This window comes from Narcine bancroftii, chromosome 14, assembly GCF_036971445.1.
Source record: "Narcine bancroftii isolate sNarBan1 chromosome 14, sNarBan1.hap1, whole genome shotgun sequence".
Lineage (NCBI taxonomy): Eukaryota > Metazoa > Chordata > Chondrichthyes > Torpediniformes > Narcinidae > Narcine > Narcine bancroftii.
In genome coordinates this window covers 21,348,438-21,364,318 of record NC_091482.1, presented here as the reverse complement: position 1 = coordinate 21,364,318, position 15,881 = coordinate 21,348,438, and the positions used below count along the sequence as shown (strand labels likewise).

General features: G+C 41.2%; 2 long non-coding RNA genes across 2 annotated transcripts in view; one reads left to right on the top strand and one right to left on the bottom strand.

The window, feature by feature from the left end:
• Positions 1 to 15,328, bottom strand: part of LOC138749752 (uncharacterized) — a 31,470-nt gene extending 16,142 nt beyond the window's left edge. The window contains exons 1-3 of the long non-coding RNA XR_011348853.1: positions 14,815 to 15,328; positions 13,403 to 13,556; positions 3,397 to 3,647 (exon numbers count right to left, since the gene is read on the bottom strand). This is a non-coding gene — a long non-coding RNA (uncharacterized lncRNA). The remainder of the gene's footprint in view (positions 1 to 3,396; positions 3,648 to 13,402; positions 13,557 to 14,814) is intronic.
• On the top strand, positions 1,814 to 4,798 carry LOC138749751 (uncharacterized). Its single transcript, XR_011348852.1, has 3 exons — positions 1,814 to 2,023; positions 2,375 to 2,450; positions 4,645 to 4,798. It is a non-coding gene; the product is annotated as an uncharacterized lncRNA (long non-coding RNA).
• Positions 15,329 to 15,881: the final 553 nt, after the last annotated feature.

Sequence of the window (15,881 nt, the reverse complement as noted above, 5' to 3'; positions counted from 1 at the left end):
TTTTCCCTCCACGCTTATAGCCAGCCTCCAGATGGCAGTCTGACATGAAACAGCCTCATGACAGCTGAGAGAGAGAGAGAGAGAGAGAGAGAGAGAGAGAGAGAGAGAGAATTTAACTACCCACCCTTAACATCCGATAACATTCGTTCCCAAGTCTCCCACCATCAACTTTCCAAGAGTCACCATTAATTGCCAATTCAACTGACCATCACACATACTTGGCTCAATTAGATGCCGAGTCACTCAATTCCTGACCCCCAAAAAGCTTTTCATCATCTACCAGGCGTGAGTCATGCTGGTCGGTAATTCAGTGGATTGGGCTCCATCACTGGAGCTAGGTGGACAGTTGATGTTTCAGGTTGAAACATGCTTCGAGGCCTCCCAGTCTCTTGGCTCACCTCCACCTTCTCGACAGCATTGAGCACATTGCATCAGCCTTACTGCTGATGCATTCATCGGAAATCAATAGAGATGCAAAAAGCACACACACACACTTGCACACGTGTAAAATTAAAAGCCAACAACACATTTGAAATCTTGCAAAGGAGAGTGTCAGCTGAAACTGAAAAAGAGGAAAGTTTTTTTTAAAGAGGTAATGACAGCATCTCCATACAACAGGGTTCAGGAAACAACAATAAAAGCAAAATATTGCAAAATAATGTCTCTATCAGTAACAATGACTCCACTTTTCATTACACATATTCACTGGCTCAGATTATGTATGGCAACTTCATGACCAAGGTCCCCGACTCACAAATTGGTAGAAATTAAGTGGTCCCTGTGCAGTTTATTTTGCTTCCATTCCTTGACAATAAAGTCCATTATTCATTGTGACCTTGAGCACATTTGCTCACACATTAACTTTAGCATAGTGGACTGTGGGAATTCTGCATTGTTGGAGTTGCTGCCTTGTGGATTGCCTGCCTGTTCAGGTGAAGGTAAAAAATCACGTTGGCATTTTTGGAGACTTGCACGATATGGTCTCACAACAAGCGCCGTGAAAAACGGATGACTTGATTATTTCTCCATTTGCTGCCCTTGGGATCTCGTGGTTTGAAACTGACTGCTCTCAAAGCAACAATGTCTCAATTTTAAAAGGAATGAATTGGTTGCAAACCACTTTGGGATGTGGGATTAGGTACCTTATTCATGCAAAACCTTTGTTTAAAATAAAGAAAGTATCATTTTCCCCATTTCCTCTGCAGCTAGCATTAGACACATGAGTAAATCAAAAATTATTTGATTAAACTATGGGGTGGATCACTCAGATGATTAATGTTAGCAGTAGCTGATCATTCACAAATGTAATGAAACAATTGCTCTAATCATAAATACGTAATTTACACACCAGTTCATTTACAGTATATTCAAGCTGCATTTTTTCCCCAAATGCTATCAAGGTTTGTGTAGTGTAGCTGAATCATTATATTAAATGAACACCTCAAAAACTACATTGTATATCAATTGGCTACAGAATTTCTCAACAAGTGACTCCAAGTATTTTTCAATATTGCTCATATATTTGCTGAAATCTGGAAGGCATGAAGCACTCTGACAGCAATTGTTAAGCACCAATATTCTACGTTCCATAAAATAAACCATATATAAATTATAAACATCTCAGATACCCTGGAGTAATTTTAAAACTAATCAAATCTCTGGGCTCTGAAGATAGTTACAATTAAATTAGTGCCTTGTAATCATTCCCAGGTATCCATTATGCAGGCAGTTAGGTTTTATTATCAGGAAGCTGGTTATGTCATTAGAGCAGCTCTTATGACATCATGCCATTTTCCTAATCTGATTTCAATGAATTAACAGAAAACCTCTTTCTCGCATTCACAGGACCCATCCGCAGAGGTTCAGTGGCCCTGGAACATTATCGTGTGGCTCCTTCAGAGGAGCATCTTTACCACAGAGATTTCGACAGTAGCCGGATCACACAGTGATGCTAATTCACAGCTTTGAATGAGGCTGCTTCACACCAGCTGCAATGATGAAAAGGCACTCAAAGGTCGTGGGGGTATAGTTCAATTTGTTACGTTTACTCGAGGATATCTGGTTTCATTCAAGAGAGAATGAGCATGACGATGTGGTGGGTTGCAGAGCCGAGGACTGGCACGGTGCAGAGAGCCCCGATGTATCGGGCGCGGTTCCAGCCCTCGGAGCTGACGTCCGGGAGTCACAAGCGTCATCAGGCTCTGAGGGATTTAAGCGCGCGTGAGAGTTCTATTAAGGTCTGTTGGTTTAGCTCGCTGTACCTCCTTGCGTCTACAATGAATGGATCCACCGTTCAGACGTTATCTCTGCTTCTGTGCCCACAGATGCAGCCTGACCCACTGGCTATTTCCAACAATTTGTGTTTTTGTTTCAGATTTCCAGCATCTGCTTCTTCAAATAAAAAGACACAACTTGATGCCCACAAGACATCTGATGCAAAACTTGATCTGGTGCGCCTTTAATTATTCTTACTGTATATAGTGACCTTCTGCAAGAAAGACCCCGTGTTAAAGGATCTTTCAAAGATTGGATGCAATGCTGAAGTGATCAATGAAACTTTACCCTTTCCAAATCATCTATCACAAAACAACACGACAGCTTCAAAAAAATGCATTGCTGAATGCATCTAGAAGTCCATCTAACATCCTTCAAATACAGCACATTCTTTGTTACGGAATTCTGAAAATCACAGAACCTTAACGAATATACCCATATATCCATGTGAGGCCCTGGATCCTCCTTTATTGATTAATAAAGAGTAGTTATAACATCCATCAATGTCTCCAAAGAGATACAACAAATCCCATTACTAGCATATGTCAAGATAATTGTGATTGTATGGCACAGTAATATCCCGGAGGAGCATAAATATTGAGTACTGTCACAGTGTAGTGGTTGGTAATATTAATATGTATGTTACATAAGAATATAGACATTCCATCTCGCCTGTTTTCTACCAACCAGGTCGTCTCACAATAATAATAATAATTGAATTGCTGACAAATCATTTCCCTTCATTAAAGTTAATGAACAGAAATTGTGGACGGAGATTACAGTCTTTTGCAACAAGGGCTCCAAGGACTTGCATGTCTGAATTGTTACTCCACAGACATGCCTCCTTAAACCAGTTAATTGAGCTTTCTTAAAAATCTTTTTTCCCTTTTCAGTGAGAGTTGACTGATAGCCTTCAGTTGAACTAGTGAGAAAAGTTCCAATTTTATTCACACAAATTGCTGAGGACAAGAGGTGGTGGGGGGGGGAGGCGGTTTGGGCTGGGGAGGGAATGTTTGAAAATGATAAAACTATTGCCCAGGGTGGGGAGGAGGGAGATGATGAGCATCAAGACAAAAAAAAGGTGGCATGTTTGATGGGGAGCGATCAAGAACTGTGAATTACCTTTTCCCACAAGCTTGGAGATGACAGACTGTATCAATTATCTCTTGCGTTGTAAGCACGTATAGTGATAACCAAGCAAATCCAAACAGCAATGTTGAGCATCGTGTAACACCTACCACCCCTTCTGTTCGGCTTATGGCAACTATGGGGTCTGTTGAAGGGCTTCCATCAAAAATGTTGATTGATAACTGGAGAATGATCTTGGTATTCAGCAGATTCTGATGTCTATTTCATTTTCGAAGAATTGCGAGCTGAATTTTAAAACAAAATCTAAGTTGTGCTTTGGGCCAATGGCAAATTGATGTTTCACATAAGCAAACTGAATTTTTTTATTATTTGCAACCTGAGGCCTTGTATATTTGCATATGTTATGCACGAGTGTGCATGCCTGGAGTTAATAATAATAAGGGGATGATACATCTGAAACGTGAGCTGCCTGTATCTACTGTAGCTGATCTTTGCTGGAAAGGGGAATGTGCAAGACAGGGAAACCAAAGGCCGTTGGAAACATGACTTGGTTAGATTAATTTGTGCACAGAAACCATACGTGATACAGACACAATATTGTTGACACTGTACGTGTGAAATAGAATACAGAATTTGAGGTTAAATTTTCAGTTTAAATTATTAATAGAAAAAAAAGCACCTGAATACATTTTTCATCACTGACAAAACTATACTTGATAATTGCCCTTTAACAGTATGGCCTTCAAAATGCAGATACACACCACCGATGAACTACATTCATTTGTGAACAAATAGAGTCTATTCATGCAGAATAATTCATTCTAAGAGGATAAGGAAAACCTGGAGTGGGAAAACCATGAGTAGTAATGGAAGATGTGAAGAGTTATTATTAACATTACCACTATATTTGTAATCTGGTTTGGAAACCGAAAGTTAACGGAACCTTTACATTAAAAAAAAATGACCAGAACACTCCATTTTGACAAACAATGATAACGTCTGAAAAAGACACCTCCACGCTGAACTAAAGTGTCGACAAAATTGAAATCCTAATAATAAATATTTTGATACATGATCTTTGGCTGAACATATTGACTCATGGTTTTCTCTCCTGGATGTTGCCTTGACTTGATAAAAGTTTGTTATTTTTGTTTTCTACTTGGAAACTGTCAATTTGTTATAGTGTAAAGAGGGCAAAGCCCCATTTTAGAAGAATATTTCTTACAGAATGGGAAAAAAAAATCACAAAGAACCAGACTGGATTTCTGCTTTTCCTTCCAGGTATGCAACTGCTCTTTGGCTCCAGGAGTTTCCAATGGTATGGATTTTCTGCCAGAATTGAAAATGATTGGCAATATTCCAGTATTTAACCAGTCCCAAGACTGATGAAGCCAGATCTCTCAGTTATTAATGATTAAAGAGTCCGTGGTAAACATTTCTATTGCTTAAAATATGATAACCAAAGGTTCATTCATTACTTATTAATTCACAGTGCAAGTTACATATCATTATGTTATTTATTGTATGTACGTAGCTATGCTTTTACTGGATATCATTAAACAAATGGTATATTACAACTTTAATAACACTTAGAGGGACATGAACATTCATCATATTATTTATCACATTAAGAAGGTTCTGAGAGTTAATGGACATAAACACCCACTCTAGATCTTTTTATTTCCAATTACAGTGAGATATCAACCATCTCAACTTCACCACTCCCACCCCCCGTACTCCAATCTCACCTCCTCTGAATTGTGTTTCTTCAATCGCGGTGTCTGCAGACTTTCATGTTTTACTCGAGTTATTGGAGAGGTCCGAAGGGACAGGAGCAGGGGAATTAGACTGGTAGGAACCGCTCCAAGAACTGGTGAAAACTCAATCGGATGAATGGCCTGTTTAATGTCAAAACAAGATGTACAATTTGTTTTTTAAAAAAAGCAGTTAAAATTGTGTCAGGCCAGGGTTATTCTTCTTTGGGGTCAATGGGTAGCTGTAAAGGATTAGTTCAATTGAAAAAGACTGAGGCAACAAGTTAAGTAGCCTGAATATGATCTCAGAAGCTAAGTAGGCCCTGGACTGGTCAGTACTTGGAGGGGAGACCACATAGAAACACCAGGTTCTGTAGGTTTCTGCGAGGGGCGCTAGACATAGTGGCTAGTCTCTGAGTGCCTTACGGTAGACAAAAGTTTTTTTAAAATTCATGTATGTTACATTCTAAATGTAATATTACATGGCAATAATGGAACCTTTACCGTACGGGGCTGTCAGGTAAATTACGATTTTTAAAAAAAAACCATTCAGGGGATATAGGCAGCATTTAATGGCCCTTAGGAGAGTGGAAAGCTATCTTCTTAAACCACTGCAGTCCTTGAAGTTTAGGTTCATTCACATTCCTGTAAGGGAGGGAACTCCAAGAATTTGACCTCAAGATGTTGAAAGAGTAGCAATACCTTTCCAAACATGGAAACAAGCCTTGACCCCTTGTGAGGAAGCTCGTTTCATTTTCCTCCATTCGGTTTGTAATCCTCTAAAGCAGTGGTTTTCAAAGTGCCCCCCTAAACTCACATCCAGCCTTAAGCAATCCCTATGCCATAGGTGCTCTGTGATTAGTAAGAGATTGCTTAAGGTGGGATGTGAGTGGGAAGAGAAGGTTTGAAAATCACTATTTTAATTGTACCTCATTGACTCGTTATGTGCACGGTTTCAGAACTCCAAAGGAAATGGGCCAATGACAATTTTTCTCAAGCAATCTATTTCAGTAATAATTGGGACTAGAGCAGTGATTCTCAACCTTCCCTTCCCACTCACATTCCACCTTAAACAATCCCGTACTAATCCCAGAGCATCGGAGGCACAGGGATCACTTAAAGTGGGATGTGAGTGGAAAGAAAAAGGTTGAGAACCACTACTCTAAACCTTTCCTGTGCAGAGCCTTTTGAAAGTAAATCAGGATGGTAAGTGGCTTGGACAGAGAGTGCAGGTGGAGGTGTTCCTATGCTTTCCTGCCCTCGTCCTGCCAGCTGGTGAGTTTTAAAAGTCCGAAGAGGTCTTGGTGAGTTGTTACAGGGTGTCCTGTAGATGGTACAAACTGCTGCCATTGCACACATCCGTGGTGGAGTGAGAGAATTGTTGTGTGGAGCTGCTTTGAAGGCAAGTGCAGAGTATTCCATCACTCTCTTGACTTGAGCCTTGTAGATGGTGGACTGGCTTTGGGGAAGGAGGTGGTGAGTTACTAACTACAGGATTTCTCGTCTCAGGCTTGTCCTTGTTGTACACACAGTGACTCTAATTGAGTTTCTTGTCAATGCTAACACCTTGAATATCGAGAGTTGGGAAGTCAGTGAACTATCTGCGAGGAGAGAAACAGATTTACTGTTTCAGGATGAAAAACATTAATCTTCCAGGAACTGGATAGGGCTTCTAGTTCAAGACCATATTACCCCTGTGATGGGAGTCAGGAGAGACCAGGTTCTCATCCTAGAGATGCTGTTGATCAACAGTTTCCTGTGGAACTCCATTCTTTGTGCAAGGAGTTGCAATTATCAAAAAAAAATCAACAATATGCTTAAAGTCAACTTGATAAATGTAATACCTCTAGTCCACGACCAAACCAAGAACTCTGAGGCATCAGGTGCACAGAGTTGGAATGAGCACGGCACCTTAAAAATGACCCACCTCCTTTATCGGTGGAGGAGTTTGTGGTCCCATAATGGCCTCATCAAAACCAAAGAGGAAAATAGAGAGTCTCAATCCCAAGCGACTGTTTAAGAAGATGAAGCAATGTTAATAATGATCCTCCACTGTAATGTATGTAAGGCACAGAATATCACCATCTGAAACTGAATTTTAATTGGCAATCTTTATTGTAGCAGAATTCTTTCCAGTGACTCTCTCTTAATATTAAAAGCTCAATAGGCTTATCAAAGTCAAAATAATGTTGAACTAATTTACACTTGAAAAGGCTGGTTTCTTGTAGAGCCGTGTTTTAAGAGTCATTGCCGCTGTATTGGGTCCCTGTAGATCTTGTCTTTTTAACATCTTTGCTTTATCCATCTTTTCTGCTTGAAACAATTCAAGTAATTAACAAAATCAAACTGTTAATCGTCCATTGATTTCTGATATCTTTTGCTGTTGGCACCCTGCGCTCTTCAACTTGAGGTCTTCTGTTAATTCAATAGTCTTTATCCTAATGAACCTTTCATTCTCCAAACATACACCGACAACTTGCTTTCTCCATTGCATTGTAATCCCTTTAAGGCTACAAAATGATTTGGCTATGTGTAGCTTTGATGTGAGGATGTGCAATGCACATTTAATCCTTGAAAGTTTGGGATTCTCTGCAGCAGGCGGTGCAGTGGAATAAATCAGATTGATAGAAAAATCAGAATCTCGATTTCAGAAACTAATTTTGCTTTGTAAGACCTCACCACTAATGTTTTTTTGAAACAAAATGCAATTTCATCAGACCAAATGATTTATTGCAGCCATTTTGCCAAGACCAGGCCAGAATTGTTCTGTTAAAACAATCGTCAAGTTAACCCTTTCCCTGAGAAATGATTTTACTTGCTTGTTCCACCCTCCACCACCCCCACCCCCCTCGCACAGTGAACTCCATTGCTTTGGAGACAACTGATATCAAAATTGTACTTTAATGTTTGGCTGGTAAAGGAAAATGCTCAATATATTGGCTTCAAATGGGAAAATGAAACACAATGAAATGCAGCACGCAGGAAGACAGCTAATCTGAGAAAATGTATGATGGTCATTTTTAGCTGTCCAAACCTTCATGTGTACTTGGGAAAAGAATTATTTAACTGGCACGGTAAACCAGTAGGATTTTTTAAATCTTTGCCCTGAAACTGAAAATCTATTATGCTGGGATTTCAAAATTTAAGATCAGAGACATATTCAGTTCATTTGGCTTCTAATCCACAGGCTGGACTGATTGTCTGGGTTTAACATTCACCTTTGCAATAGGGACTTTAAATTTGGTTGAATAAGTGTCTGGTCTACGATCCATAGGCAAAGTATTGATGGAGGAACTGAGCAGGTCAGAGATCCTCTATATTGGTAGAAATGGTCAGTCAAGGTTTTGGACCCAAACCCTTAACCATGACCAAGACAGAACACCTTTTCATTTCCCTTCTTGTACGAGGGTGAGGAGACTCTGCGGCAACGTTACGTACCACAGTAGGATCTCCAGTGACATGAACCCCATTGTGTGGTGCTGAGGCGAGCCCTGATCACCACATGCCAGATATGCCTCCGGGATTTTGCCTGCTGTCAAAAAAATCTATAACTGGCATTCAGAAATATTCAACAACAACTACAAATATATCAAAGTTGAAAATATCTAAAACCATAACCCTTATCCAAATCTCTTTTGCTACCCTTCTCCTCCATTGAGATTGATGGGGAAACTGCTTGTATCAAGCAGATTCCAGCACACAAGTGATATGGATCTCCCTCAACTTTGAACGTCGAGCTTCCTGAAATTTGGCATCAGAGGGGAATTGCCAAAAAAAATCCACATACAGCTTTACACAAGTTTGTGCTCATTCAACAGGTGTGGAAATTTCACATGTGGGTGATTTTTTTTGGCGGGGGAAATACTGGTCAGAATATGACAAAAACTTCTGCCAAAGTCCAGTGAACTCTATACACTCCATAAATAGTAACACCCCTTCTCCTTTATACGTAACAAAGATGGGAATCATGCAGAGGAACAAATTGCTGCAACTTTTTTAAATCACATTTTAACGAAAATCTTAAATTTTAAATTAGGCACACCGCACTGTAACAGGCAAATTCAGCCTGACTAAGGGCCTAGGTCCGAAATGTTGCCCAAATTTCACCCAATTAGCCTACACCCCAGTATTTTATTTTATTTGAAAGGTTGGAGGAAACCGGAGCCCGCAGAGAAAGCCCACGCAGACACGAAGAGAACAAACTCCTTAGACTGCGCGGGATTTGAACCCAGGTAAAAACGCTGTAAAGAAGTTGTACTAACTGCTACACCAACCGTGCCGTCCTGAACAGAAATAGTTGATGGAGACTTCAAAATGAAGTCGGGGGCCTCAGAAAAAGTATTTTTAAAAAAACGACAATCCTAATTCAAATTAAAGCTGCGCATCTATCCAACAGCTGATCTGTGGGGCTAAGCTGGGCCTCGGGTTTGCTTGTCATTTTGATTTCCCTCACCGTTGCCACAGACAGATCTGTCCTCACCTCATCAGGGTGAGGATAAACGTAAAAATGGGGAGTGACGTATATTTCTCCTGGATAACCAGAAATCCATCAGCATGAACATTGAACTTTCCAATTTCTTGAGATTCCCACCCCTATCTGGTCCAATATTTCCATCTCTCCTTTACCTGATCCCATTCTTATTTTGTTTTCAAACCTATCCCCTCCACCCATCCACTTCATGGTCTCCTCCTCTACCTGCCTCTCCCACATTCATTTTTGATGTGCTGCACCTCTTGACTCCTTCAGTAGCTTGTATCTACTCTCTCCCATTTTTTTTCTTGATAAAGGGTCCTGATCTGAAATGATGACTGACCACTCCTCTCCCTGGATGCTGCCTGACCAGCAAGATCCCCCTCCCCACCGCCCTCAAGCCATTCATGCTAAGGATGAATTAGTATGGAGACCTGTTTTTCAGGTATCAAGTTCCACCTGACCAGCCAAACAAACAAGGCGCAGCAATTGCAGTCATGGTTTGTAACAATACGCATATCAGTGTTATAACAGTTGACTGGAGATTCATCAGGTTGATTGCAGAGATGAAGGGGTTAGCTTACAAAGAGAGATTTAGTCATTTTGAACTGTACTCACAGAATTTAGAAGAATGAGAGGGGATCTTAGGGAAACACAAAATTATGCAAGACATAGATAAGCTAAAGGTAGGTAAGTTGTTTACATCGGTAAACAGGAGAGACCAGAACTAGGGGACACAGCCTCAAGATTCAGGGTAGTAGATTTAGGACAGAGATAAGGAGGAACTGCTTTTCCCAGAGGGTGGTGAATCGGTGGCATTCACTGCACATTGACATCAGTAAATATATTTAAGGCAAGGTTGGATTTATTTTTACATAGCAAGGGAATTGAGGGATATGGGGGGGTGGGTAAGGCAGGAGGTAGAGATAAGCCTATCATCAGATCAGCCGTGAATGGCAGAGTAGGCTCGACAGGCCAAATGGCCAACTCCTGCTCCTATTTCTTAAGTCAACCAAAGCAAAACCCCTGCTGTGTTTAAAAAAATGTTTACCTGCTGAAATAAAATGACAGACAGCAGTGGAGCAAGCTTCTAATTAGGTTTGTAGCACCATAAATCAAGGGGCCATGAATTTCTGGCCATTATTTCTTAGTACCTCTCATTTCTATGGATATTTAGTTCATGCACCTGGACATAATTTACTGTATTAATCAGTTTCATGTTAAAGTAGTGAGAGAAAAAAGGGTTTACTAAGATTTAGCTGGATGCTGTTGTCTGCAATACACAACTATGTTTGTAAAACCTAGCAGGTCACACAGCATCCATGGGAAGTAGAGGGCAACAAATGTTTCTGGCCAAGGCCCTGAGTCAGGATGAGTTTCTACAGCACATTGGTGTGTACCACATGATCCCAGCATCTGCAGACTTCCTTCTGTAAACAAAAACTGCTGGAGGAGCTGATCGGGCCAGGCAGCATCCGAGGAGGCAAGGGGTGGCCAATGTTTTGAATACACTCTGCATGGGAACACGACCCAAAACATCCTGTTAGAGATGGAATGCTCTGTCCTCAGAGGCCTCACCTACATCTCCCCCCCCCCTCCCTTCCTTCACTCACACCCTTGCCAGGGTGCCAAACTCTTCTCCAAATATTTCCATGTTCGGGCCCCCTTCTCCCAGCTTGATCCTGCTTTCTCCCCTTGGACACCTTATTCCCACCTTTTACCAGCACTGGGTCTTCATAATTGCAATTACTGCTGTGATATCAACCATCTCAACTTCACCACTCAATCTCACCCCCTCAGAATGCTCTGATTTCCACTCTTCTCCAATACTAATTAAAACCTTGAAGGTTTCAAAGCCCAAAATGTTGGCTGAATATCTTTGCCTCCTCTGGAGGCCCAGAGACCTGCTGTTTCTCCAGCATTTGTGTATTTACTGAAGCATTCCCTTTGTGTATTTCCTTTGAATATTCCCTTTGCCTCCATAAATGGCTTCCTCCAGTGGTTTAATTCCAGCATCTACAGTCCCACATGACACCATTTGCTGCATTTGAAACGCACAAGGACCAGCATTAACCCAATGATAATGCTAACAGAAAGCAAAGTTTCTGAATGGGAGGGAGGAAATGCTGGCCTAAATGGCACCCTGGGAACTTTACAGTATGGTTGATTCAGACCTTTGAATGTCTGCCACAGTTTCCAACCAGTTGTTGGTATAGTCATGAGAGCAGGTACATAGATGCAAATTTGGAGGTCAAAGGTGTGTGATGGCAGCTTTGTTTTTTGTGTAGTTACTCAAAACTTGTGAAAGTTTCCAGTGGGGTCAAAACCTTTATTAAACAGACTGGCTCAAATCAAGATTTTGAGGTAGGGACCAAGACTGAAATTAAAATTCTGATAGAATTGACACCCTGATGGCCACGTGGCTTTGTTTGAAATTGACAAAGATGGCATAGAAGAGCTGAAAATGGCTTGTAGTTCACAGAAGTGCCAATGACAGTTTATTGCTCCACACTTTCTAACCCCTAGTACCTTAATCACTGCAGCAGTTGGAGTCACATCTGTAACTGGGTTTAATCCCTTTGTCTGGAACTCATCCTTTAGCAAGTGCCATGTTCTACCTAACACAGAAAGCCTGTTATTAAATACGACTATCAGTTAAAACAATGTTGTCAGATTTGGGAATGAGAAACAGTAATTCATCTTGCAGCACTTTGAGAAAAATGGCAAACTGATAGCCCTTCATTAACCAATCAGGACTATTGGTTAGCCTCCGTGTCAGCTTTGTGTAATATAATTAAGTGCCTGAAAAGAGTCCCAATTGACAAATAAATCAATGGGAATAAATAGCTGCTTCCCTATCCGTGTATGGATTTAAAAACATTTGTTTCTACCCACCAAACCATACACCAAATATATTAATGGCATTGATAGTTTCCAAAAGCATCATGAATCTTCAGAAGCCTGATAGATTTATTGTTGATTTATCTCTCAAGCTTTCAAAATGGTGGCTTACAACATTGCTTTACAGTTCTTGTGCACAAAATTAAAACCATATGTCAGGCTAATCATTGCTGAGCGAGTTAAATGCAGTGTTCACACAGCTGTGATACGACTGACACTAATCGCTTAAAACCATCGATTTACAATTAATCGGCCAGGAATCCTTTCAAGTGCGCAAAACTCAGCTGCATGGATTTGAAAAAGGCTAAAGGTCCATACAAATCAAAGAAACAGAAAAGTTAATTACAGTCACATGATCTGAATGCAGTGGTAGCCGAAGGCTACTAGACTGATACAGCAGCAGGGACGAGTTTCCGAACCAAAGTGATTATCTGAGGTTGTCCGATTCATAAAAGTTGTACGTAATGGTAAAGGCCAGAGCATCTGCAAACATGGTCCAGTTCTGCATCTGGTGCACTGAGTGAAAGAGAGAAGTCTGTCGACACAGATCGTAGTAAAACAAATGCTAAACCTTGCCAATATCCATAGGAGGAAAAACTACACTCATTTCAGACCTGAGCCCTTTGGGCTACGAGCAAAGGCATGGATCTCCCAAGGCCACCCATTTCAATTCCCTTCCCAAAGGAAACCAAGGCCCTCTATTGGTTGGGTTGAATTTTGACTGCAAGTACCATGCAGATTCAACACAAAATAACTAAGGCGTTTCCCCTGGCCCACTGAGATTAGAAAATACAGGGCCTGCTGCACATCTGGAAAACATTTGCAGAAGTGTACCATCAAAAATTTACAAATCTAGTTAATAGGCAAGATTTCAATCATGTAATAATTTATCAACAATATTTCAGTTATTTACCTGGCTGGTTTACATGTCCAAGACTAGTGATCCTGACAGTACCATTTTACCATGTGAATAAGTTGCTCTATTGATCTGCTTCAGAGAGTACTGCTGAGTAGCTGTTATTGTTCACCTACAATGTACATTTCAATTTTGAGTTCATTTGGTTTGGCTGTGAAAAGAATTAGTTTTTTCTATTAGGGATTGGTTCTTAGGGCAAGGGTAAGTGTAAAATAATGATATCAGATTTGTACTATACCAGACCTAAATATCCTTCCTCTAGAAATATCTGGATTTTTAAAAATCCAACAAAGTCAAAAATACAGTTTTGCAACATTGCCTCAGGTTTGAATTTGCCCCCATCTCAAGCGAGGAAAATGGCCAACTGTAAAGGCAGAGGTTCTCCGCCCTTGCGCCTAGAGACTTACTTTTCTGAACGCGCCGTGGCCGGCTCCAAATCCAACCCTTCTAGGAAGGATAAGCAGCAGAGCACTGCCCTCCACCATCTGGCTTGATGTAGCAGCTGGTTGGGGCAGGCTGATAATGGCGTCAGCCTGCGACCCATCTCCCCTCTCTCTCTCCATGACCCCCTCAAGGCAGGAGCTGTCAGGGCAGCAGGGGGATGCGACCAGACAGGCTGTGACAGCCTCGCTGGGCTACTTTGGCCTTCAGGGCTGCTCTCAGCACAGCTGTCTGTAATGATATGGTTGTATGTACAGGCTGGCCCACCCTCCTAATGACATCCTCTCCTAGACTCCTCCCATGTGACCCAGGCCATAAATGTCAAGTCCCCTCTTCCTCTCCTCATTTCCCTCACCTTAACCTGGGCCAGCAATCTCTTGTGTAATAAAGCCTATCGTTCCCCTCAGTTTTTGTCTGTGTATTATTGGGGCTACTGGTAGTGCCCAACACTGTCTTTCCTACCTATAATCACCCATGCAACTGGAACTGTTCTGGGAAATGCAGCAGTTTCAGCTGCGTGGGGGATTATGGGTAGGGAAGACAGCCCAATGGCTGCATATTTATGATGGGTGGCACTATGGCACCAGTCACCCACCTCCTTTGGACCCAGAGGGCACTACTCAATGAATGCAACACTGGAGCAGCCTTTTAGGGGCTGCTCTATGAAACTTTTAAGTTTTCCCTCTGCACTTGTAGCCAGCCTCCAGGCAGAGGCCTGGCATGAAATGGCCTTCTAACAATAGTCATTCTTCAACAACAGTTGTTAAATGTTAACCTTCATCTTCAGGATTTTGTGTTGCAGTTTCATTTTTGCCCATACTGAAAGATTCTCAAAAGCAATGAGAATACAAATTCTTTGGTGTTCCTCCTTTTATCATCCTTTTCCCAGCTCACTCCAGGGAGCTGACTAACTCAATTCAGAAGGCAGGAGAATCAGATGGACAGAACAATCCCCACCTCTCATTTACCTCCATTGATCTTCAACGAAAGAAGAAAATCCAGTAGAACAAGTTTATCCATTTATTCAGTTTCTTCAATTAGTTATGGTTGGTCCTGCTGCAGTTTATCCCCACCACAATCCCTCCCTTCCACTACTTAGTAAATTCATATCCTATCTGTTGAAACAGGCCTACCCAATATTCACCAGAGCTTTGTCTGTCATTTTACCAACAGTGTTGAGAAGCTCCAGATCTTGGCTTTATTTGTGCTTCCCGTTATCCTTTAAAGCAATTGCAAATAAAACCAGGCAAAATAACAAAATCAGCAAGTCAGCCCATAAATGAAAAATCAAAAGATCAAATGAGGTGAGCTGCAGATCTGAGGTCTGCTTGAATTAAAATTCAGTGTTATGGTGTGGATCTCCACCCTCTCCTAAGGGCACTTTAAATGAAACCAATTTGGATAAATTCAGATCAATTTCAACCAGACAAGAGCTCACAGTTGAATTCAGGACAAATTGACAAGAAATTGAAAGTGTAGCTCAAAATACACAGTTACCTAGTGTTGAGCAGGTCAGCAAAAGTGTAGTTAATAGGTCAGAGGTGGTCATTGCAGTACCTGCTGGAACAAAGTTGAGTTTCACAAGATAAAGGAACAGAAGTAGGCCATTTGGCCAGAGTGTGCTCCACAAATACACCCCATTTTCACTTGTTCCAATTTCCTGCCTTTCCCCCCCATATTCTTCGTTACCTTGACTAATTAGATATCTGTCAACTCCCCCAATGATTGGGCCTCCACAGCTGTATGTGACAACAAATTTCACAAATCCACAACCCTCTGGCTAAAGAAGCTTCTCATCTGTTTTAAATGGGTACCTTCAAATTTTAAGACTGTGCCCTCTTGTCTTGGATTCACCCACCAAGGGAAACATTCTATTCACATCTACTCTGTCCAATCCTTATCAGCATTCAAAATGTTTGAGGTCTCCTCTCATTCTTCTATATTCCAATGCATATAGTTCAAGAGTCTCTAAATGTTCTTCATGTGTTAGCCCCACATTCCAGGAAACTTCTCTGTACTCTCTCCAATGCTATTG